The sequence below is a fragment of the Portunus trituberculatus genome, chromosome 50 (genome assembly GCF_017591435.1).
Source record: "Portunus trituberculatus isolate SZX2019 chromosome 50, ASM1759143v1, whole genome shotgun sequence".
NCBI lineage: Eukaryota > Metazoa > Arthropoda > Malacostraca > Decapoda > Portunidae > Portunus > Portunus trituberculatus.
Genome location: NC_059304.1, coordinates 18,288,559 through 18,315,069, shown reverse-complemented (window position 1 = coordinate 18,315,069; position 26,511 = coordinate 18,288,559). Strand labels below are relative to the sequence as shown.

At 41.1% G+C, this 26,511-nt stretch overlaps 1 long non-coding RNA gene across 9 annotated transcripts; it reads left to right on the top strand.

The window, feature by feature from the left end:
- The first annotated feature begins 402 nt into the window (after positions 1-402).
- LOC123499743 lies at positions 403-26,483 on the top strand. Of its 9 annotated transcripts, none has more exons than XR_006673085.1 (7): positions 403-598; positions 17,139-17,343; positions 18,356-18,500; positions 21,615-21,712; positions 21,887-22,063; positions 23,442-23,508; positions 24,731-26,483. It is a non-coding gene; the product is annotated as an uncharacterized LOC123499743 (long non-coding RNA). The 9 variants fall into 9 exon arrangements; XR_006673083.1 differs by having other exon boundaries at positions 23,442-23,596; XR_006673088.1 differs by lacking the exons at positions 403-598; positions 24,731-26,483 and adding an exon at positions 15,320-15,452 and having other exon boundaries at positions 23,442-23,669.
- Positions 26,484-26,511: the final 28 nt, after the last annotated feature.

Sequence of the window (26,511 nt, the reverse complement as noted above, 5' to 3'; positions counted from 1 at the left end):
CCCTACACATAGTTGGTCATATTCCCTACACAAAAATAAATATCCAGCACATTTCCTACACAAAAACTGAGTATCTCGCAGGGAACATTTCCTACAACTTTAGTCGTCTTGGAGTAGTGACATATTTCCTACACTCAGCAATCTGTTGTCACATACCGTACAAGGACACAGCATCTCTCCTACACACAATAATCTCTACTGTCACATTTTCTACACGTTGTAGGCACTCCTCTCTGGCCTCGGTGTTCGGCGTTTCTAGCTCACTACACTCTGACGACCTTGACTAGAGAACAAGTACTTAGCTTGTTATATGTCCGTTCTGCACAATGTCGTTACCATTCAGACATGAGTCAACTCGAATTCAGTCTCGATCCAGCATTATTCGTTTCTCCATTGAACGGGACAGACGGCATTTCTCGTACTCCACTGCTTCAGAACCAGGCATTGGCTTGTATTGAGGGAAACATCCGTTTCAATGCAGAAGTTTACAAAGACAACTCAGGATTCCGGCACCTCCAAAGTGTGGCTAGAAAAAAAAAATCAAAGCGTACGTACCTACGTTGCATTCAACTGTTGAGGAAGCGCCGTATTGTCCAAGGTAAAAACTGTTTTAATTTGTTATATACTTTGTGAGATTTACTGAGGTGCTTATATTCCTGTATCTATCAACATACTTACTGTGGTATAGTGGTGGTGTATGAAGTGTTGTTATGTGGTGGTGTTAGCATGAGGTGTTATTCTATGGTGGTGTTTGTGGTATATCGTATCTTATGTCTGTAGCAGATATGACAATATAATTGTAGGAGTCACTTCTACAGATGTACAATACTTGAGTATTGTCACATGTCCTATACATAGGTGGTCACATTTCCTACACTAAAATAAGTAACCAGCACATTTCTAACACAGCATCTTAGTTCCCAGCATATTTCCTACACCTACTGTGTGTAGATGTGCTGTGTTCCTGCAGGATCCCAGCAGAAAATATGTCTGTACTCTAAAAACTGCTAGATTTGTAGAAGTGTCCTGTAGGAAATAAGACGTAGGAAATGTGACGCCTCCTTCCTCTCAATCTCCTCCTATCCACTGCTCTCTCGCCCTCATCAGTGTTTCCCACAAAGCGAGATTTCAAAGAGTTCTCAGCTTCATTTTCCCAGATTTCATGCCGAGGGATTGCCAAGTTAAGCTTAATGGCTTCACGCAGCTTCCTTTATTCTTTTTTTTTTCGTGTCTTTGCGAGTAATTTCACTGGACTACGAGTATTACGTGGGATTATCGACTCTCTCTCTCTCTCTCTCTCTCTCTCTCTCTCTCTCTCTCTCTCTCTCTCTCTCTCTCTCTCTCTCTCTCTCTTTTATTTAAACAACTTTATACAAAAGAACATGTACCCAAAGGCGCACTGTCGTGTGCTACCTATTCTAAGGGTACTGCAATCTATTTCTCTACAATATTTACAAGACTTAAAAATAGATAATATACAAGATGGTCAGCATGTAAATGGAGCACTATTCGTTTCACTTCACTAGCACTATTCACTCTCTCTCTCTCTCTCTCTCTCTCTCTCTCTCTCTCTCTCTCTCTCTCTCTCTCTCTCTCTCTCTCTCTCTCACACACACACACACACACACACACACACACACACACACACACACACACACACACACACACACAGAGAGAGAGAGAGAGAGAGAGAGAGAGAGAGAGAGAGAGAGAGAGAGAGAGACAAGAAGCAACACGTATTAATAATGTGTATAAGTACCTGTGGCGGGTCTCTGGGGCAAACCTTCAGGGTCAGAGGGAAAGCAGGAGAGGAGGGCTGGTTGTGGTGCGGGAGAGAGGAAGGACAGCAGAAAACAAGGGAGGAGGGGAAGGAACGGAGGGACAAAGGAAGGGTGGAAGGAACAGAGGAAGCAGAATGGAAAGTTAGACAATAAGAAAGACAACAGATGAAAAGATACAGAAGGAAAAAGACGAAAGGGAGTGATAGGATAAGGGAAGGAAGGATGGAGAGAGAGAGAGAGAGAGAGAGAGAGAGAGAGAGAGAGAGAGAGAGAGAGAGAGAGAGAGAGAGAGAGAGAGAGAGAGAGAGAGAGAGAGAGACAGAGAGAGAGGATGAGAGAGAGAGAGAGAGAGAGAGAGAGAGAGGGGCGGAAAAGACGAAAGAGAGTGACAGGATGAGGGAAGGAAGGATGGAAAAACGAAGAGAAAAGGAATCAGAGAGAGAAATAGAGAGACAGACAGAGAAAGAGAATGGGGAGGGGCCGTGAGGGTAGGGGGGGGTGACCTGTGACCCCTGGAGGCCTCCCGCGCACCTGCCTCATTAGCCGGGCCGTCCTCACCTGGCCACCGCACCGCCGACCCTCAAATTAGAGAAAACGAAACAGAAAATTTGAGAGAAGACGAGGAGTAATATCAATTTTCTTCGGTTTATTAGACGCCATTACTATTAAATCTAGATAAATCATTCCTCTTCCTTACTATCCTCCTCCTCCTCCTCCTCCTCCTCCTCCCAGTAAAAACAGTAGACTCAGAATGGTAAAATTAACTTCTCATTCCAGTAATTTTCAGATTAAGCCTCCTCCTCCATCCTTCCATCACTCTCCCTCCCTTCCTGTATTTTTTTTCTCGCTAATTTTCTCTTCTCTTCCTCCTTTCCCTCCCTGTTCTACATCCTGAGTCTTCTCCTTCCTCCTCCTCTCCGCCTCTTCTACCTTCCTCTCCTCTCCTCTCCTTCCTTCCTTCCTAACCTAACCTAACCTAACTCTCTCTCTCTTCCTTCTTGCTTCTTTTCTTTATCCTGTTTCTCTCTCAACTCTTTCTGGTTCTCCTTCTTTCCTTCCTTTCTTATTCCTCATTCTTCAGTTTCCTATCTCTCTTCAAGCATTCTTCCTCTTTCTCCTCCTTTCTTCTCTAAGTGCCTCCATATATTTTTTTTCTTATTTATTTTCCTGCTTCTCGTCTCCTCTTTTATTCCTCTTCTTCCTTCCTTCGTCTTCTCCTTCCCATCGTTTCGTAACACTGTCTTGTTCTTTTTCTCCCTCTTCCATTATTAACACATCTATTCCTTTTCTCTTTCTTTTATCTCCCTTTCCTTCTAATTTTCTTCCTTACCTCCCCACAATCTCACTATTTTCCTCCTCCTATCCTCGTCCTCCTCCTCCTCCTCCTCATCTCCCGGCCTACCTAGTGTCTCTCCATGTATTGTATAGGCCTACGTGCTGACACAACCACCACACCCTCCCCGACCCTTCTCACCTGCCGCTAATGACCGCTAACCACACCTTCCTCCGCCAAAACAAAAGAAAGGTGAATTATCAGGCAGGGTTCCATTACACCTGGCGGGGCGGGGACGGGGCGGGGACGGGACGGGACGGCACAGTATGGGGCGGGGCACAGGTGGTCATAATGTGCTTCTAATGTGTTTAAGGTAAGAAATTGTAGAGGTTTTTTTTTTTTTCTTTTTAGAGAGAGAGAGAGAGAGAGAGAGAGAGAGAGAGAGAGAGAGAGAGAGAGAGAGAGAGAGAGAGAGAGAGAGAGAGAGAGAGAGAGAGAGAGACAGAGACAGAGACAGAGAGAGAGAGAGAGATTTTCAGGGTTTAAAACAACGCGAAATCATATTATAGTGCCAGAGAGAAAGAGAGAGAGAGAGAGAGAGAGAGAGAGAGAGAGAGAGAGAGAGAGAGAGAGAGAGAGAGAGAGAGAGAGAGAGAGAGAGAGAGAGAGAGAGAGAGAGAGAGAGATTTTCAGGGTTTAAAACACCGCGAAATCATATTACAGTGTCAGAGAGAGAGAGAGAGAGAGAGAGAGAGAGAGAGAGAGAGAGAGAGAGAGAGAGAGAGAGAGAGAGAGAGAGAGAGAGAGAGAGAGAGAGAGAGAGAGAGAGAGAGAAGTTTAGGGTTTAAAATAAAGCGAAATCATTTAATACTGTCAGAGAGAGAGAGAGAGAGAGAGAGAGAGAGAGAGAGAGAGAGAGAGAGAGAGAGTCATTAGGTCAATTAGTCAGTCAGTGCACGGTCATTAGTCGCCTTCCTTCCTTCACGCAGGTTTGTTACACAGTTCATCAGTCTCCACTCTTTATGACTTGTTCGTCCACCGCTACATTTTATCCCTTGCTTTTGTTTACTGTTCCTTATGACCGCGAGGCAGACGCTCCCCCCTCATTAATTCAGCACAGGACCCGCTGGAAAATGTGCCTTTGTTCGCAGTCTTGGCGTTTTTATTTCCGCGAGAGAGAGAGAGAGAGAGAGAGAGAGAGAGAGAGAGAGAGAGAGAGACAGACAGACAGACAGAGAGCTGCACTAATTGGTAAAAGATATTGACATTCTTAACAACAACAACAACAACAACAACAACAACAACAACAACCACGAAAAATAATCAACGAGGAAAAGATAAAAAGAACAATCTCTCTCTCTCTCTCTCTCTCTCTCTCTCTCTCTCTCTCTCTCTCTCTCTCTCGTCATGTACGGAAAATAACGGATAAATATCACATAATTTTGAGTGATGAACAATTTCCCCTGAAACATCTATATATTTTTTGCCTCTTTTGGGTACGGGAGTCGGTAAGTGGATGAGTAATGGCCGTGTAGGTGGGAGGGCGGGAGGAGGTGAATAATGTGAGGGTGAGTCAATGGGTGGGAGTGCGTGGACGGTGAATGGATGGGAAGAAGGAGCGAAAACATGTCCGCTTGTATTTAGAAATGTCTTCCTCTCTTACTGCGACAATTTTCCAAGGCCATAGAGACAACTAGCGGGGTTTTCAGGACAGTTTCTCCTTTTGATACACTACAAATCGTGCCAATCTATCACCAGTACCATAGAAATACTCTTTTAAACTGGAGCCTTAAATTTGAAAGGCAGTGATGGTGAGAGAGCTATGAGTTTCAGAATACCCGAGTTTTATGACAGTTTCTCCTTCTAATACACCAGAAATCGTGGCAATCTTTCACCAAAACCATATAAATACTTTTAAATAAAACATGAGTATCTTAAATGGTGTCGTTGGAAAGTAGTGATACTGAGAGAGCTAAGCGTTTCAGAATACGGGCCTTAACCCTTTCAGTACTGGGACGCATTTTTATCATGAGTTTTGGTTATAATTGGACGATTTTATTTACATTAGGAAGGGTCTATGCAGGTGAGAAAATCAATAGCCAGAGTCTTCACTATTCTAATCCCACACATAAGTTTCTGAAGCTGTATAAAATCCTCAAATAGTAAGCAGAAATAATATTAGAATGTGTCATGGCACTCAAGAGGTTAAGTACGAACCGAGATAATGAATGGATCGAGAGGGAAGAGTGAAAACGATATCGAGGTATAAATGGGAATGAAACAGCTTACATCACATCACTAAGTAACCCCGGCAACGTTTTCTCTTTCTTGTTCAATAACACTGAAGGTATGAATTGTTATCTTTTAATGGTATGATACTTGCTATTTCATGCTGTTTCATTTGGGTAATTTGTGATACTTTTGTATATTTTGATTCTCGCACTAGCATCGCCACAATAATTTAGGTCCGTATTCAAAAATTCTTTGCTCTCTCATCACGACTATTTTCTAAGGCCACAGAGATGATTAGCGGGGTGTTCAAGAGGTTTCTCCGATTAATAGCGTATAAATCTTGTCACACTGTCGCTAGAACTGGGAAAACACCTTAAAAAACTCGTGTTAACTTAAATAAATTTTTGAAATAGTGGAGGTGAAGTACAGAGGTCTGAGAATGCGAGCCTTAGTAAATCACACGTCTCTATTTTACTTTGTTTTCTGCTCTTGTCACACTTACCACCTAGTCTACCACTTGCCTGTCTTCCTTTCCTGCACATACACACATTTGCTTCCGTCTTGTTATACAATTTCACTGGGTAACAAATAGAATGACACACACTGCAATGTTTCAAATACGTCAATCACTTCCTGCGCTATCGCTAATCTTTCTATCCGTTGAATCGCACAGAGCACTAAATATTAACAGCATCGCCACTCTCTATACCAGATTAATTACTGATATTTATTTATTAGTTTCTCTATGTAATCTCACAATAAGAGTATCGAAATTTCACTGTCATTTAAGATAACTCCTCTCTCTCTCTCTCTCTCTCTCTCTCGTAATACAACTAGCATTTCTACCAGCTAACGGCAGCCAGAGCGACCCATTACCTTAGTCAACGCTCTATATCACCCTTTCGTTTTCTATGGTATCGTTACATCCAGCATGGGTAGCTTGTGAATCTTTTATCCCAGTGTCATATATTCGCCCTGAGATTGATTTCTTTCACTAAATCACTTTCCTCACGCTTCACGTCGATTACTGCTACTATTTTTTTCCCCTCTCTCTTTCATCCTCTTTCTCTGTGTGTGTGTCCGTCTGTTCTTCGTGTACTTTGTTTGAGCGAGTTAGGAAGTTTACGGTCATCAGCCATCGATCTTCACCAGTCACTCAATTACCACAGGAGTAAAGGAAGGGGAGGTGGTGGATGCAATTTACGTAGCTCTGAACGTGAGGTGCTGCTAATTGTGACCAAGTGCCCAGTTGTCCTGAACTTTTTATTCCGCTGTGCTCATGAAATATTAACTCTTAAATCCTTCCTCTCCCCCTTTTCTCCTCCTCGTTGTCGTCCTCCTAGTTCTCGTCCTCTCTTCCCTCGTTCCCCCTCTGGCCCAAAGTAGTAATTAAGCCACTCACCTCCACGGAGTTACAGCTTGTTACGTCCAGTGGTAAGTTATGATGCTTTAGTTATATGGATGGTCATTAGTGTGTTTGTGTGGTGTGTGGGGAGGGAAGGGAGGTGCGCGGGGTTGTGTGGTTGTGTGTAGGCGGGGTGAGTGCACAATTACACCTGTCAGCCTCTGTACTCGTGGCCTCTTGTTTAGATTTTTTTGCAGGTAGAGTGTTTAGGAAAGGTTTTATTTTTTTGTATAAGGAGAGTTTAGGAAGTGATTGTTCTAGTGTTGAATTTTACAATAGTAAATCAATGTGCCTACGTGTGTCTGTATGTGAAGAAATGGCTTCCTTGACACACACACACACACACACACACACACACACACACACACGTCTCTCCCTCCTCTCATCCCTCCACACACACACACACACACACACGCGCGAGCGCGCGAAAGGGAGAGAAAACGATGATCTGGGGACATAAATATCAAAGAGACGTGTGTGCTTTGCCTTTCTCACCTCCACAACACTTTCATAAACGTACGCAACTTTGCCATAACTCATCAGACCACACCTGCTAATTAACACACGCCTTTTGTACTTCGCTGCTGCTACCCTTCTCTCTCACACACACTGCCCTTGTTTGCGTTATCAAAGTGCATTAGAATATATACACACACGTGGCCGCACTTCTTCCCCCTTTCCTCTCTCGTTCCCACTTCCCATCCCACCTCTCCGACTCCGACTCCCCGCTGTTCCTCCCTCATCCCTCCAACGTTCCCACTGCAGCCGCCTAAACACAGCGCTACTTTTTAATGAACCGTGTGGGAGAGGTGCGTGAAAAGTGTGTTGGGTGGCCATTAACAGGCTCACCCTTGCTAGCGTCTATCGATAAATGAGGAAACGCGTCGTCATCAATACTAGTATCATTATTATCGTTTCAGAGGCGTCGCTTCTTCTCAATTATGAAGGAAAAGAGTCAGTTACGTACCATATACATAAATCTGACTTTTTTCAGTTATATGTGAAAGAAAGTAGGTATATGCAAAAGTAATAGAATAGTAATGGTTAGATAACATTCATGAGAGAGAGAGAGAGAGAGAGAGAGAGAGAGAGAGAGAGAGAGAGAGAGAGAGAGAGAGAGAGAGAGAATCACATTTTCTAACCTAAACAAAGTGTTATAAGCACATGAAATGGAAGATAATGAATCTAGAATATCAAAGCAGCACTAAATACGTGATAAGAAATAAAGAAGTATGAACTATGCACTGTACCTCGACTACTACTACTACTGCTGCTACTACTACTACTACTACTACTACTACTACTACTAATAATAATAATAATAATAATAATAATAATAATAATAATAATAATAATAATAATATCACTACCACCACTACTACAAGTACTACTGCCACTACTGCCACCACTACTACTACTACTACTACTACTACTACTACTACTACTACACTACTACTACTACTACTACTACTATTACCACTACCACTGCTATTACCACTACCACTACTACTACTACTACTACTACTACTACTACTACTACTACTACTACTACTACTACTACTACTGTCAGAGACTAAACCGCTCTGTTGACACAATAAACAAACGAAAAGTAAATGAATATAAGTAACATCCACAACTCTGACATCTAAAATCGCTTTGTATTTTTTTTTTTCATTTATTGCATTTTGAAAGGCATTAAGTAACCTCTATCAAGTATCTAGTATCCTCGTCCTTGGAGTCTGTGTGGTACTTTGCCTTCCTCGAGATCATATAGATTCTTGCGTCAGTCACTGTTTTCGCCAAAGCAATGAGGAGCCAAGAAGAGTTTTACCACACGCCACCTCACAACCAAGTATGAAGGAGCGGGGCAGCCTATCTGACAGTTACAGGGGTGTGGCACTTGGTCTGGCACTTCATAAACTGTACTCGAACGATTCAATTCTTCCTGGTACTACACTGACGGGCAGACTTGAGTGTAGAAACAATGAAGCTCCGCCGTTCTTCCAAGACTTGTGCTTTGTTGTCCATGGTGCCTTTCGTCATACGAGGCTTCCAATCTAACATCTGTGACTGATTATTTCATGCCGCCATTACCTAATATATGTACTTTTTCTTTCATGCCACAACTTCCCTTACCGAGAACGGTGAAGCGAAACGTTGTGAATATTCGAGGTCGCTTCCTGAGTGAGTGAGCGAGTGAGAAACTTGAAAAGAGCTAAAGAGAGTGCGCTGCATACTTGAGTCGCTCTTAGGAATGGGTGGCTATTTCACGCGGTACTGTTGTAGATGACATGGCACGGCGCCTTCACTCTTTTTTTTGGGGGTTATGCGAATGTTTGAATTAGTACGCGTCTGGAGACTTTCTTGGCCGCCCTTTGTGGTTTGCTAAATTGATTAAAGTGCACGGCTAACTCCCGCGTCGCTCATGCACCTCACCCCCTCTCCACTTAACCCCTTCACTAATATGCCGCTTTTTCATACTCATTCTGCTTACTATTTGCGATTTTACACAGCTCCAGAAACTTATGTGAGGATGAAAATTGTAAAGACTCTGGCCATAAATCTTTTAATCTCCATAGAGCCTTCCTAATGCAAATAAAACCGACTAATTATCACCAGAAATCATGGTAAAAATGCGTCTTAGTATTAAAGAGGTTAAATCCACTTAAGTGAGCGAATTAGGAGGAGGAGGAGAAGGAGGAAAAGTCAACCACTGATATGAAAGAAAAAAAAAAACGTTCATTCCACACACACACACACACACACACACACACACACACACACACACACACAAGCACCCCTTTCGCGCACACACACACACAAGCACCCCTTCCGCACACACACACACACACACACACACACACACACACACACACACACACACACACACACACACACACACACACACACACACAGCACCCCCCCACACACACACCCACCCCACACACCCCTCCCACACACACACCCACCCCAGACACCCCGCCCCACACACACATAGATCGGTCTATGAGCTCTGAGCTCGCTCCGTAGTGGGGAAGACTGGCTGGGTGACCAGCAGACGACCGAGGTGAATTACACACACACACACACACACGTACACGTACCCCACACACACACACACACACACACACACACACACACACACACATACACACCACACACACACACACACACACACACACACACACACACATACGCACCACACACCCACACCCACACCCACACACACACACCCACACACACCCACACCCACACCCACACACATCCACACCCACACACATCCACACCCACACCCACCCACACCCACACCCACACACACACACACACACACACACACACACACACACACACACACACACACACACACACACACACACACACACACACAGATATGTGGGTGTGTCTCCTTTCACGTGTAGCCCCTGTTCACCTAGCAGTGAGTAAGTACGGGATGTAAATCGAGGAGTTGTGACCTTGTTGTCCCGGTGTGTGTTGTGTGCCTGGTCTCAGGCCTATCCGAAGATCGGAAATAATGAGCTCTGAGCTCGTTCCGTAGGGTAACGTCTGGCTGTCTCGTCAGAGACTGCAGCAGATCAAACAGTGAAACAGTGAAACACACACTGACACACACACACACACACACACACACATACACACACACACACACACACACCCATACACACATACACCTCTGCCCCACCCCTCCACACACACGTGGGCGCGTCCCCACATTATAGGAAGGATATAAGTCTATTGGAGTCAGTGCAAAGGAGGATGTCTAAAAAGATACAGTGGATGAGGGGTATTCCCTATGAAGAGAAATTGAAAAAACTCAATCTGCATTCCTTACAGAGACGTAGGTTAAGAGAAGACCTGATAGAAGTATTTAAATAGTATAAGAGTCATAACATAACAGAACATGAGCGAAGTTTTTAGGATCAGAGTAGCGGGGACAGATGCAGAAATAATGGGTTTAAGCTTGAAAAATTCAGGTTTAGGAGAAAAATGGGAAGAAACTGGTTTTCAAACTGAGTGGTTGATGAGTGGATCGGATTCAGTGGTCATATAGTCAGTGCTGAGTCAATAGGGAGCTTTAAAAGAAGGTTAGATAAGTTTATAGATGAGGATGATATTTGGAATTAGGTAGTTTTAATCGTACAAAGACTGCCACGTATAGGCTAAACGGCCTCTTACAGCTTCCCTCTTTTCTTATGTTCTGATGTGTAGCTTCCCTCTTTTTTTATGTTCTTATGTTCAACAGCTAAAATCGGCACCAGACACACATAAAACTCGCTAGAAACAGACATTATATACTCAAATCATCCTCACACACACCTAAAAGACCCATAATACACACCCACACCACTTAAACACTCAAAACTAACATAAAACACACATGAAACACCATACAATCCTTCAAAATACTCCCAAACACACTCAGAACACATTCAAATACTCAAACGAACGTCCACACCACACTCATGATACGTAAAATATACATAAAACATCTAACACATACTGAAAACACACGAAATGCACCCAAAACATACTTATAACACCCAAAGCACCCTATAACACTACTGAACACACTTAAAACTCCCAAAGTATATCCCAAACCCAGCAAAAATGCATTATAAAGGACGTGATGATTAAAAGAGAGACTTACCTAAATATTACGTCTTGGTTTCTTCTCCTATTCCACTTCCATTTCTCCTTTCTTCTTCGTCTTCCTCCTTTATTTCTCCTTCTTCTTCAATTCTATTGCTTCCATCTACACGTCTGAGCCTAGAAATACACCAACACACTAGATATTTAACAAAAAATTGAGGAAGTGGAGGGAGATTGTATTGTGGCTTGGCTATGGTGAGTCACCACCTGGACTATGGTCATCAGAGAGAACGGAAACAGGGGTGACTCGGCTAGATTACGTAAATAGTTTGATTTAAAAAATGACTTATAGAAAAAACGAAGCCACGGCAGAGTAACTGATATTTTATGGCGTGATAAATATTTAGACTAATTTTCAAAATATCAAAACAACTCCAGCTTAACTAGTTTTTAAAAAGTATTTAAATTAATTACGTTAAAAGTATAAAAAAACATTTTCAACTATAAGTCTCTAAAACGTCCTGTAAAGTCAAACTATTTTCACTAGGCGAGTATGACAACACAGCTTACGGAGTCTGAGCTATCTTTTAAAGCATTCTACAGCGAGTTAGACCTAGATGCAGAAACGTGAGCAAATAAAATAAAAAAAATAAGAGCCATTTTAAACAGCACCAAACACCATTTCAGTGTCCAAATATTTCACTCAGTAGATTTATTTCACACTTAAAAGAACATAGACGATTCTTTGATACCTTAAAGGCCCAGTTATACCTTGAAATAAAAAAGCTCCAAATGAGAAATGGAAAAAAATTTCAGTTCAGTTAAAAGGTTATCCTGTATCAGTGTATCTGAGAACATTTTAAATAACTCTATCATATCCCTCTTATACATCTCCTCTCAAATGAAAACATGTTTAATTCCTTTAATCTATCTCTATACTCCAGGCGCTTTAATGCTGGTATCATCCTAGTTGCTCTTCTCTGAACTGCTTCTAACATGTTGATATCCTGCCTATAGTGGGGTGACCAGGCCTGTATGCAATACTCTAAATGGGGCCTAACATAGGAATTATATAAGCTACGCACCACTTCCTTACTTTTATAACTAACATTTCTATTTATAAAACCCAGGATCCTATTTGCCCTATTTCTTGCTTCTAAACATTGCTTTGAAAATTTCATAGTCCTGTCTATCACTACTCCTAAATCCTTTCCTTCCTCTACTGCCTCTAGCCAACATCCCTCCATCTCATAGTTAAAGTTTGTGTTGTCTTTACCTAAATGCATAACCTGACACTTATCAGAATTAAACTCCATCTGCCACCTGTCTGCCCATGCTATCAGGTTAATGTACACCAAGAAAAGAAGAGGTCCTAGCACTGATCCTTGGGGTACCCCACTAACCACTTCCTTCCACTCATATTTAACCCCATAAAACACCACTAAACGCCACATATACTCTAAACAGAAACGCGGAATACACCTCAAACACAGCGAAATATTATTAGAAACCATAAAAGCATACCATGGAAACGTAATATTATAGTTAAGAAATACATGAAAAAAAAGTATTGGAACCCTTAGGCTGCCCGGGGGCGGGAGGGGGCGGTGATGACCGGGGAAGCTGGAGGAGAGGAAACATCCGGGAACCGCGATGGCGCGAATTCCATATGTAATCTTTATCATCCTACCACAACAAAATCGAGCTATAACGGGAATACTTAACCGCAGGATATGAAATGTTAGACTAACGGTTTCATTCTGACAAATGATTGGCTTACACTAGGTGAAAGAAGAAAATAATACCTGGTAATAGTCAACTTACCTCATTAACTACTCGTTATATCTATCACCTTTGCAATATTTACGCACTGTTTTCACCCTCAAATGTAAAAGAAACTAAAATAAGTAAATGGCTGTATAAATAGTACCTTAAATTGATGAAGATAAGGCAGTGTAGAAGATTGTAGTGAAGCCTTGCACTGCTCGTCCTGCCTCTTCTTGCTTGGTGGTTAGTGTGTGCGTGTGTGTGGGGGGGTGGCGGTTGAGTGTTTTCGGTATTTAAGAGTGTCCTTTTGAGTATTATATGGCTGTGTGTGGGTGTGCCTGGGTCAGTATACGTAGGTTACCACCACCACCACCACTGTTACCGCCGCCACCACCACCACTAGTCCGCGAGCCCACTACTGCTTCCTCAACCCAGTAGTCGTAGGTATGTTTGTGATGGCAGTACGGGTATACAAAATGTCTGTGATAACTATCTATTACTAAATCTATTATCAATGAAATACCATACTTGTGCAAATATCCCATATCGATTTATTGGTTATTATGACATCATTCTTTTCGTTATCGTGTCCAGCTATGGTCATTTGTCAAAGCAGTAATTTTTGTATCTAGTTTTATGGCGAGTGTTTGGTGCTCCAGAAAAACGAGGTGTTTAAAAGGTAGACTGTGATATTTCTTTAATTTTCTATCGCCTCTCGATATATGAGTATTTTTGAAGGTTGAAGTGATAATAAGTTGAGGAATATATACATTTTTCCATGCATATCTATCTTTATATCTATATACAAATTTACTTACTTATCTATCTGCCTACCTATCCATCCATCTATCTGTTTATCTAACTGTCCATCTATCTAAACTTGGATGAAGTAATGATAAGTTGAGGAATATATGCATTTTCCGATGCATATCTATCTTCTTATCTATATTCGAATTTATTTACTGATCTATCTGCCTACCTATCCATCTATTTATCTGTTTATTTATACAACTGTCCATGTACCTATCAATCAGTTTATCAAATTACCCGCTTTGCTATCTATCTTGACACAAGCATGTAAGTATTAACAAATAGTAGTAGTAGTAGTAGTAGTAGTAGTAGTAGTAGTAGTAGAAATAATAGAAATAGTAGTAGTAGTAGTAGTAGTAGTAGTAGTAGTAGTAGTAGTAGTAGTCAAAAGATCACTCAGGGACGCCACAAAACGCCTGACTTATGATCTTTCTAAGATTTCTGACTGGGCAGAGATAACTTAGTAGTGTTCAATGCCTCAAAAACTCAATTCCTCCATCTATCAACTAGACACAACCTTCCAGGCAACTATCCCCTCTTCTTCAATGACACTCAACGGTCTCCCTCTTCTACACGGAATATCCTTGTGTGTGTGTGTGTGTGTGTGTGTGTGTGTGTGTGTGTGTGAAACTATCAGGGAGTGTTGAATGTGTACTTTGGATGTGATTGTGGCCAGTTAAATCAATGTATGCTACAGTTCAAAGTATAGTTTACATTGCAGTTGGATTTATTTTTGTATGTTAAATGTATATGTCAGATATTGTGGTCAATAGATATATATGTCTATGTATGTATGTACGTATGTATGTGTATGTGTGTGTGTGTGTATATATATATATATATATATATATATATATATATATATATATATATATATATATATATATATATATATATATATATATATATATATGCATTTCCACAAGTCATCATGAGACAATTACTTTATAGTTTCTTTCCTTTTTTTTTTTTTTTTCATGTTCTGGCCTATAGCGCCTGAAGAGTATATGTGGGGAAGCGCTGTTCAGCTTCAGCCCATTAGTGCATTAGTACATGGCGCAGGAAATTGTACTTTTAGTGGTACTCATATTAGGGCCCATATCACCACCCAAGCGCATCTTTGGTGTAACCACCTAGAGCCTGGGTATCACGGTGATAGCTAACTTTGAACCATTCGACAAATGGCAAAGTATCATGGTGGGATTCGAACCAACGCGTGGATGTCTGCCCGATCCCACGCTCACCACCTTATCCTTATTGTTCATGTATGTAGTTCATGTATGTATGTGTGTATGTATGTATGTGTGAATTTTTACTATTCACTACAAGCCTTTTTTTTTTTTTTTTTTTTTTTTTTTGTTGTAGGTATACCTATTATTATATATGTATGTATGTATTTCCTTAGAAAGGATTATGGTAACCTTAGCGCTAAAATGATCGTAGCAAGTTAGCAACCACTCCGAGCCTTTGAACATGCAACGCAAAACAGATCAAGAAACAGAGGAGAAAAACATAAGATAGGAAATAAATCAAGGAAAGTAGACGTTCTCCTCGCTGCTTCACTGACTCACCCTCGGTAAGCAAAAACAAAGCACACCTGGCCCTAACACCAATAGCAACATACTGTAATGATGTGTGAGGTTATTGGAGTGTGTAGGGTGGCTGGCAGCTCCATTCCAAGTACCAGTGCATAGAAGTGAACGCGGTAAGTGGTGAGGTTATTTGTGTGTGTGTGGGGTTATGTGGCAGCTCCATTCTAGGTACCAGTGTTAAGTGAGTGCAAAAAGTGGCGAGATTATTGGTGTGCGTTCGGTGTGTATGGGGTGTGTGACAGCTCCTTTCAAAGTAGTGGTGTATAGAAGTGCATGAGCGCGACAAGTGGTAAGTGAGGTTATTGGAGTGTGTGGGGTGTGTGGCAGCTTCATCCTAAGTAACAGAGTGTAGAAGTAAGCGCAACAAGTAGTGAATGAAGGCATTGAAGTGTGTTGGGTGTGTGGCAGCTCCATTCTAAGTAGCAGAGTGTAGGAGTGAGAGCAACAAGTGGTAAATGGTGGTATAACGTGGCTGGCAGCTCCATTGTAAGTAGCAGTGTGTGTGGGACGTAGTAGCCTCAGCCTGCCTTAGACGGAGAATGTAGAGGTGATGGACTGATGAGCCTTGAATATTGACACGGTCGCTATGTTGTAGTTGAGACAGTGCGTCAAGTGATTAAGTTTTACGGAGATGTACTTTAATCCCTTCAGTACCAGGACTTTTCATAGTCACTCTACTTGCTATTTGATGATTTTTATACAGCTTCAGAATTTTATGTGAAGGTTGAAATAGTGAAGACTGTGGCCATTAATCGTCTGACCTCCATAGACCCTTCCTAATGTCAATAAAATGGTTTAATCACGCCCAAAACTCAAGGTAAAAATGCGTCCCAGCACTAATGGGGTTAAAGGCTGCATTCCCCACACTAGAGGCGGCATATTCAAGTTTTGGTCTTGTATGAGATTGAAACAGTGTGAGCAGGAAGTGGTGCGAGTGTGAGCTGCACATAGTAGGTCTTAGAAGGTTGGCAGACAATCCAGAGGCTGGCACTGTCTTAATATAGATGTCCCTCCAGCTGTCCTCGTTTCCCTGTTCTCCCTTCACAGCTCTTTCACTCACCTAACGGGACATAGGAATGAAAATGTCATAACCAAGACTAACTTAACCATGATTTTAAATTAACCTAACCTAACCCTAATTTTAACTTAATCTAGCCTAACCAAACTTTAGCTAAACCGAAACTAATCATAATGGAACCTAGCCTAACCCTAACTTTAACATAATCTAACCTCACTTAACCTAGCCCCTCTTAAGTAATCTACTTGAGGCGTCGCACACCATGCACTGATACGTCTTCCTCAGAACCCTTTGGACCAATAGCATCATTAGGTTACTTTTGGTTATATTTTCATTTCCACGTAATGTCAGCCGAGTGAAGGAGCTGCGAAGTGGGAGTGGGAAAACAAGGGCAGCTGGAGCAATGACTCTATTAGACATTCCAGATAGGTTGTGTTCTTCCTGTCTCTCTCCTTTGTTTTTACTGTGCTTTTAGTTTGTTTTTATATTTGTGGTTTGTTTATGTCATGGTTCAGCTAGATGTTTGTTTTTACATCGTGCTTGACCTTTGTGTGTTGTTTGTCTTACGGCTGTCTGAGTGATAAAGTCATGGAGCACATAGATGCAGATTCTGGTTATTTTTGATAATTTTATGGTGTATTTCTATTTACAGAGAAGATTCTCTACTACACTACACTGAAGCGGCTGACGACGAATGGCGACAAGCAGTGCATCATATGAAGAGCTTGGTGAGATGCTCTGGTTTCACCACAGTGGCTCCACTTCAGGACATAATGGCCAGCAGGCAACATACACCACATTGCAAGAGTGTATTATTGGAAAAGTATGGTTGAGGATGTCAAGCATTTGTACACTACGTAAGTATTGTACAGAAAACTTTGAGACAGTTTTTCTATGGGAAATTTGTCTAAATAATAATATTTTGAATAACACAACATCTCCAGAAATGTAACCCTCATGTTAATCCAGAGTTGACTGTGTTGGTACATACTACAGCACAATAGTTACTTAAAAGAAAAAAACAAATTGAAGGATGATTAATGGGATGTAGGAGGAAGTCATTAAGAAAATAACTTAGAGAAGATGGTAAAACAAAGCATTAACAGGGGGCACTTGTTTGTCAAAGAAAAAGAACTGGGTATAAACAATCTTCACCACCTGGAAACCTTTGTGGTGGAGTGGCATCATAGATGAGGGCAACACAGTCAAGGCTGTGTATACAACAGCATGCTGATTGGCCTAGGCTGACACATTACTTGCAGGAAAAAAATGCCAATTGGATGAAAGATGGCTAAGGAGTGTGGCTGTGGGCTGCTCTCATTGGCTCTCCAGCTAACCTTGAGACTGTCTGGTTGTAAATTGGCGTGCCAACCACTATATGCTTCCCGAATCGATAGGTGGTGAGTTCACTGGCTTCTACAAGACTTGCAATCTTTTTGAAACTAGAAAACAGTATTTGAAACAACAGCCAAGTGGAAGAAGAGTTGCCAGTTTCACAGATATGAATACCTTAAGAATTGTGGAGGTGGCGCTTGAACTTCTGAGGCCCTCGTATATTGTTGAGAAATCTCACTTTTGACACCCTAGTTTTTTTTCAGTTACCATTGACTTGACCCAGTAGAAGAAGTGAAACCTATGTCACAAAATTGATAGAGTTGCACTATCATTTTGTTGTTAAGATCTGCCTCATAGTTGTTTTGAATACTGTTATGGTTATAGCAAAGTTAAACAACTTTCTCCATACAAAAAACTTTGCTTCCCTCATAATTCATTTACAGAAGTAACAATTTTATTAACCTTTCTTAATATTTACTCATATTTTCCCCTTTTAGTGGTGGTGATTGTTGTTCAGTCCTTTTTAATTTTCAGGTTGAGAGCTGCAATGCATACCAATATTTGGGTTCCATCAAAACACAAGCCACCTCCACCACCACCACCACCAACACCACCATCACCACCATGCCATTCATGGAGGCGAACAAGGTGTTGGAGCTTGTAGGACTTGACATGATTGGTAAAAATGAGCTTTATTCAATTTTTAATTCATTGCTGTTTGGTATTTAAAGTGCAGTTCTTAACTTATATTTCCGGTAATTTAGAGTTAAAAAGAATCAAACTGTTTATAAGGTGTTTCAGTAAATTTGAATTGATGTTTAAGGTATGAATAATAGCCACAGACTTTTTAAAAACCAGGAGGCTTTATTTGATGAGGTAAGGACTGCCTGCATTGCTGCGTCATTTTTCGGGATTCAGATTTTCCTGTTTGTGTTTGTGTTGTGGTGCTTGTCCTGATGTGTTTATGTTGTGGTGGTTGTCCTGATGTGTTTGTGTTGTGGTGCTTGTCCTGATGTGTTTGTGTTGTGGTGGTTGTCCTGATGTGTTTGTGTTGTGGTGCTTGTCCTGATGTGTTTGTGTGTTGGTTGTCCTGATGTGTTTGTGCTGTGGTGCTTGTCCTGATGTATTTTGCACTTAATTAAATATCATGATTAAATATTTGACATGAGGTTTGTACTCATCTATTGATTAAAACTTTTGAGTGTTTTTCTTCATATGATACACAGTTGAATCTCTCTCTCTCTCTCTCTCTCTCTCTCTCTCTCTCTCTCTCTCTCTCTCTCTCTCTCTCTCTCTCTCTCTCTCTCCCCCTTTATTCCTTATTTCCTTGTTGATGGAGGAGATTAGCAGGATGTCTGGATTGAAAGCTCCATTTATTACCTTTTCAAAATAATAGAAGATGAACAAACAATATAGTAAGTTTTTGTAGTTTTGATGTGGCAATTTATGCAAAGACTAACAAACATCCAGTGTTTTAGGTTAACGATAAAGTGTGCAAGTGTTTGGGCATGAAGAGGAGTGTCATGTGAGCCTGCCATGCTATCCTCAGAGCAATGGGTTATCCCAGAGGACAAACCTTCCAACACTTTCAACACCAGACTTGTGAGGTTGGTTGCTGTGAATGTTGACAGGTGGCCAGAGTGTGCTGAACAAATAGTGTACTGCATGAACACACACAAACGAAGGAGCATCACATTGCCTGGACAAGGGTATAGTTTTGAATGTCTGCCTATTGACCAGCTGAGCACCAACATGTTACTCTTTATTTTTATCTTGAATTTTTGGTGTGGTAAGACAATTTTATTTATATTAGGAAGGGTCTTTGGAGGTCAGGAGATTAATGGCTAGGATGTTCATTATTTTAATACTCAAATAATAAATTGGAATAAACATGAAGGGGTTAATGGCAAAACTTGTATAAGAAAATGTATTTGGCTTTTCAGGATGATCTGAGGATATTACAACTTTCAGTATTTATTTATTTATTTATTGTCCTCCTCCTCTTCCTTCGTATAACTACCCCACAGACACGCTGACCACACCATACCTGGACAATACACTATACAAACTCCACCAAAGTGTCTGCCTCATTTGTGCTTCTTTACGTACATACATATGGACATTTATTGCCAAACTAAATGTTAATTTTGCTTAATGGATTGTTGTTTTGGGGGTTTATTTATCTTTAACATTAATCTTGCAAAGGTTGTGTTGTAGGATGGGCAGACAGGGAGTGCAGGGTATAGGTTACAGCATATAGGGAGTGTAGGGTACAAGGTATAGGATACAGGGAGTGCAGGGTACAGGACACAGTGTGTGTAGGGTACACAGGGTACAAGGTACAGGGAATGTAGGGTACATGGTACAGGGAGTGCAAGGACTTTGTTTAAAGCAACTGTTGAAGCTGTTTGATTGATTGCATTCCCACAAAGTGAGAATAATTTAGAATTTCTTTACAATAGAAAGATTGACACTTTCATATAGTTTTCCTTTTTTCTTTTTCATAATGTGTGTGTTTGTTCTAATTGGGGTGTTGTTCAAATTTTGAGGATGATTCTGATTGGTCTGACTTTGATGAAGTACTCGCCACTGATTGTGATGATAGCTGTGTAAGTCAAACGTGCAAACTATTTTTGAAGTGGGAGGAAATAGAGATTCAATGATGTAACCTACACAGGGCACATTGCATGGTTTAGCTAGTTTACATATGTACTCCAATCCTCCCCTCCTCCTCCCCCCTCAGTGTTATTGTAAATTAGTCTTCCTTCTCCTAGCCTTGGTCTGAATAGACATAACCTACAAGGCTGCAGTGATTTTATATCAGTACTATTGGCACCATCCATCTACCAGGAGTGCTGAGTGGCACTTCTACCAGGAGTGGAGTGGGGAGCAATGATGGCTAGAGGCAGGTGCACACTGCACTCTGGCAGGAACAAAGCCATGCTGTGCACCACAGGTGGTGAACATATGCTGGCAGTGCTTGCTGTGTGACTACTCTGGATGCCGTGCCACCCAACTGTCATGTAGGAGTCTGCCTGGTGGTGGTAGGGGGGGTGGACACCCATCAGTTAGTCCATCACTGTCACCACACACTTCCCTCCCACCGTGCACTGCACTGTGGCGCACTGACATTTTTCAAAAGACAACTGTGTGTGTTCAATAAATATATTGAGCATTATCTGCATTTTGATCACACTATACTGCTCACAAGTGGTTTTACTACATGATGTAATGCTACTTTCAACTCATCATAATACCATTTTTTTTTTTTTTTTCTGCTTAGTCAGGTTTGAACAATACATGTTGATTTTCCAGTCTTTGCTGAGTGTGATGCTTTCTCGTATATTATGAGGCAACATATAATGAAGAAAACTTGAATATTTTCCCAGAGAGCAGTGATATGTTGGTAACCCAGTGTGGGGCAGTAGGGTTTTACTGGATGGTGTCTGCTGGTGACACAGCCTGTGATGCCTAGTGGAGCTTTGCAGCCAGTTTGAACATACAAATTGAAAATGTATATAAGTGATTGAAGGCCACGTGTACATTGCGTCCATGGTGTGGCTTAGTTCCCAGTGTGCACCGCCTTAAGAAGTTCCCAGTGTGCACCGCCTTAAGAAGTGATGCTCCACACTCTCCAAAACTACAAAGCTGCAAAACTGCAGCTCTCCCTCACTGCAGTGCCATCACAGGATGCAGTTTGATGTCTTACCTGGGACAGTATATAGACAGAAATTTTTTATATCTTTGATTTCCTTTTCCTTTTCATCAATCTAATTGTCATTTGATATTACAGCTTCTTCAAGATCTTGTCATCCTAGCCACTCCTGAGGAAATTTCCAGCTGAGCTGTGTCTGGGAGCAAGAAATGAAGCATCAGGAATTGCACAAGCAGGTAATGTTGACAGTAATGAGCTAGCGTAATATTATATACACCTCTCAAAATTAATATGTTTTGCAAGTAGTACAGTATGAATATTTTAAAAGAATATGTTCTCCACTGTTGGATAAAATGGATCAATGTTCTATTATTGGTTTGATGATTTATGTGTGGTTTTGTTTTATGCAGCGTGAAGGGAGCATTAGGGCTGTCCAGGAAAGGCACAAATGAAACACTGCAATACAATGAACAAGGGAGTCTGTCTGACTTTTACATCAAGAGTGGAATGTCAGTGCTAACAACAAATATTAGGAATGAAACCCAGAAGGGAGGGAAAACTGAACCAAAATGGAGTGGTCCATACAAGTGAGTAGTCTGCTAAATTTACATCATTAATATTTATCTGTACAATTGGGATTTTCCATCCTTGAGTGGATAGCCCAAAGAAGGCACAATTCAGGGACTTTTTGGGAAAGTGAAATAGTCCCCTCTCCTTTGTTGCTAGAGCAGTTATACAGAGGTGAAATAGTCCCCTCTCCTTTGTTGCTAGAGCAGTTATACAGAGGTGAAATAGTCCCCTCTCCTTTGTTGCTAGAGCAGTTATACAGAGGTGAAATAGTCCCCTCTCCTTTGTTGCCAGGGCAGTTATACAGAGGTGAAATAGTCCCCTCTCCTTTGTTGCTAGAGCAGTTATACAGAGGTGAAATAGTCCCCTCTCCTTTGTTGCTAGAGCAGTTATACAGAGGTGAAATAGTCCCCTCTCCTTTGTTGCCAGGGCAGTTATACAGAGGTGAAATAGTCAGTCCCCTCTCCTTTGTTGCCAGGACAGTTATACAGAGGTGAAATAGTCCTCCCTCCTTTGTTGCCAGGGCAGTTATACAGAGGTGAAATAGTCAGTCCCCTCTCCTTTGTTGCCTGGACAGTTATACAGAGGTGAAATAGTCCCCTCTCCTTTGTTGCCAGGACAGTTATACAGAGGAAGGGATCCTCTACTCCCTCCTGTGATTGACTTAGATTAAGTTTATTTTGGTTGAGTTGGTCAGTTGAGTTTGGGTATGATAAAGTGTTTAAAGTGTTTCAGGGGGGTACCAAAATAGAGCAAATTTTATATTTCCTTAGAGGTCTGAGGAGACAAATGACCATATTTGACAAAGGGCCTTGTGTAAATATTTATCAGAAGAGAGCAAGAGTTACAATATTCCAGGGGTGAGAAAGAGGCTGAAGAGTCAGTCAGAGCTTTTGATTCCACCCTATCTAACAAAACTGTAAGTGGAACCACCACCAAACATGTGAAGAGTACTCCATACAAGGACAGATAGGGCCCTTGCTCAGAGTTACCAGTTGGGGGGGCAAGAAAAACTGGCATAGATGCCTCAGATCACTTAACTTGATAGAAGCTGTTTCAGCAAGAGATGAGATGTGAAGTTTCCAGTTTAGATTATAAGTAAAGGACAGACTGAGGATAAACTAAGCTATCATTCATCTATCCTTCTTTGTTACTATATCACACCAAAATATTACAAAGATAACTTAAAGTAGATAATTCAAGGAAAATTATACAAGCTGTGACAATTTCTCTCTCTCTCTCTCTCTCTCTCTCTCTCTCTCTCTCTCTCTCTCTCTCTCTCTCTCTCTCTCTCTCTCTCTCTCTCTCTCTCTCTCTCTCTCTCTCTCTCTCTCTCTCTCTCTCTCTCTCTCTCTCTCTCTCTCTCTCTCTCTCTCTCTCTCTCTCTCTCTCACACAGGACATGATGTTTTAGTGATGAATTTTTTGGTGGAGCATGTGAGGAAGGATCGAGGATGGCTAGGCAGGTCAGCACCCTCATAGTTTCCACACCACTCACTCCACTCCCCCTTATATCCACCAAGAGAGGCTTTGCACCACATCTCAAGCAGATAAGTGTGTGTGTGTGTGTGTGTGTGTGTGTGTGTGTGTGTGTGTGTGTGTGTGTGTGTGTGTGTGTGTGTGTGTGTGATTCACCTCGGTTGCCTGCTGGTCACCCAGCCAGTCTTTCCCATTACAGAGCGAGCTCAAAGCTCATAGACTGATCTTCAGGTAGGACTGAGACCACATAACACACTCCACACACCGGAAAAGCAAGGCCACAACCCCTCAAGTTACATCCCGTACCTATTTACTGCTAGGTGAACAGGGTCCACACAATAAGAGACTTGCCCATTTGCCTCGCCGCTTACAGGGATTCGAACCCAGCCCTCTCAATTGTGAGTCGAGCGTGCTAACCACTACACTACATGTGTGAGGTATTAGTGGGTTGATGGGTGGTTGCAATTTGTGTGTGTTTTGTGAATGGTGGTATTTGTGTGCGTAAGGAGCGATGAGTGGGTGACCTACATGTGTTCGGTGGGCGTTGGGGAGAGCAGACAACAGATAAAGGTTTGTGCTGCACCTGGTGGCCTGGCCTGGCAGGGAGGGAAGCAAATGCCTCTTTGTATTCCTACCCAACACTTTATTCAATACTGGAAGGTGCTCCAATGTTTCCAGAAAGGAGTGGCACACACACACACACACACACACACACACACACACACACACACACACACACACACACACACACACACACACACACACACACACACACACACACACACACACACACGTTTAGCTTTCTACAAAGATAGGAGGAGGTGTGGAATGGTTTAGATAAGTGAGTCATTGAAGCAAGGACAATCAATAGTTCAAAGAAATGTTGGATTTGCATAGATATGGAGATGAGACAGCACAAACATTGCTCTTTTCCTGTATGTTACAACTAGGTACACACACACACACACACACACACACTCCTAGTAAGGTAACCTGGTTGTCAAATCGTAGCTGTTATTTTAACATTGTTGGAAATAGTGTGGCTTTGTGTTGCTGACTTTTTAATATCCCACCTTCCTGTACCACGAAAGTGATTACAATTGAGCAGTTTTTAAAATTTGAGATTCATAAGATGATATGAACCTAGTGAATGATTGCCAAACATCAACTTGCATAATGCTTTTGTTGACTCTTATCTTTTTGTTGCAGGTTTTTGAATGTCCAGCAGCATACTGCACACTGCAGTGCCACGCAGGCACTGAGGCATTACTGTGGTGTGTGTTGGTAGGCAGTGATATCATGCTAACTGCTGGTACCCTGCATAATGCCGTGACAGAGAAAGATCCTCCTGTATGATAGGCCGTTGTTTCTTGTCAAGGCATTATGCCGAGACACTCTCCCAGTATAATGCAGTGACAAGCACTGTTTGTGCATTTTTGAGTGAGAATATCTAGATGGACTTAATAGTAAATTTGTCAACTTTCTATAACTTTGGTATTACTGTTCTGCATAAGATTTGAGGGGCCGTATTCTACAAACTGTCCTACCTAGTGACATGATGATGATGGGATGAAGTGATGCATTTTAAACACAAGTTCATCTATGGCAGGCTGTATCTTACCTTGTGACTTACCATAAGTGCTAAGGCAAGGTTTGTTCATCATGTCATAATGCCGTCAACAAGGTGGAATATTGCTGTACATACCATAACATGATACCTAGCTGTTTTTATCATTGATTAATGATAAATATCAATAATGATGACTAAATAATGTCCTTTTTTAATGCAGTAATTTACCATTATAAATAATTGCCAGGAGTGGCACCACCACTTTCAGTTTGCCCCAAACTTAAACAAACCTTGCCCTGTGCAGCCTGCGTGTATCAGGTGTCTTATGCCAGGCTGTCGGGTGTAATCTTCACCTGTTTGTCAGGTTTCTTTTGTTTGGATACACTGTCAAACTATTCCCAAAGTAGTAATATGTCAAAATCATTTAAATTGTAGAAAATTATGTCAAGGAGCTGTTTGTTTATCTATATGTTTAATGTTGTTAAATAATAAGCCTAAAGGGCATCAATGGATTGACGGTCAGGAGCTCAGTGCGAGAGAACATTTACTGTGTGTAGAATGCGGCCCCAGAATGAATGTGTGTTTTGTATATTCATGGTGACTATATAGTGTTACAAGGGACAACTTTCTTTTCAAGACAATCATTGCCATTGTGAAATGCTTCAAAAATAATTTTACACACGATAGCTCTTCCTTCTAGTTCTTGGACCTTTGTAATGAAAATGCTCTCAAAATGTTATGTTCTATTTATTTTGTGATGTTATATTAGACAAATATCTGGATGGGAATGATAAGTGGAATGAGGCACTATTAGGTATGTTCATACAGAGTCGGCCATGTATGTGCAGACTTCGTGAACCCCTCTAGCAGCTTTGTTGCTCCAAGACTTCTAAACTTATTTTGTATGTTGAACGTTTCCATAGAGTAATATGATACATAAAACCTTGTACCTAGTTGAAAATTGTAAAAATTATTCTAGAACATTTTCATAGTGATTTAATACTTAAAAAAAAAAAAGCATGTACCAAGTTGAAATTTGTTAGAATTGTTTTGTTTAAAATTGTGAAAATTATTTTCAGTTGAAAATTGTAAAAATTCTATTTAGTGGAAATTCAAAGTTGAAATATTTAAAGTTGAAAATTTGGGTAGAGTTAATTGTAAAAATGTAAGTTGAAATATTTAATGTTAAAAATTTAGGTAAAATATTAAAAATTTGGGTAGAGTTAATTGTAAAAATGTAAGTTGAAAAATTAAAAATTTGGGTAGTGTTAATTGTAAAAATGTAAGTTGAAAAATTGTAAAAATGTAAGTTGAAAAATTCTAACTTGAAAATTTTGGTAGAGTTTTCAGGTTATGTAAATTTTGTTGATTATTGAATAAAAGAACGGGGGACTTCATTGTATTTTTATCTTTAATATAC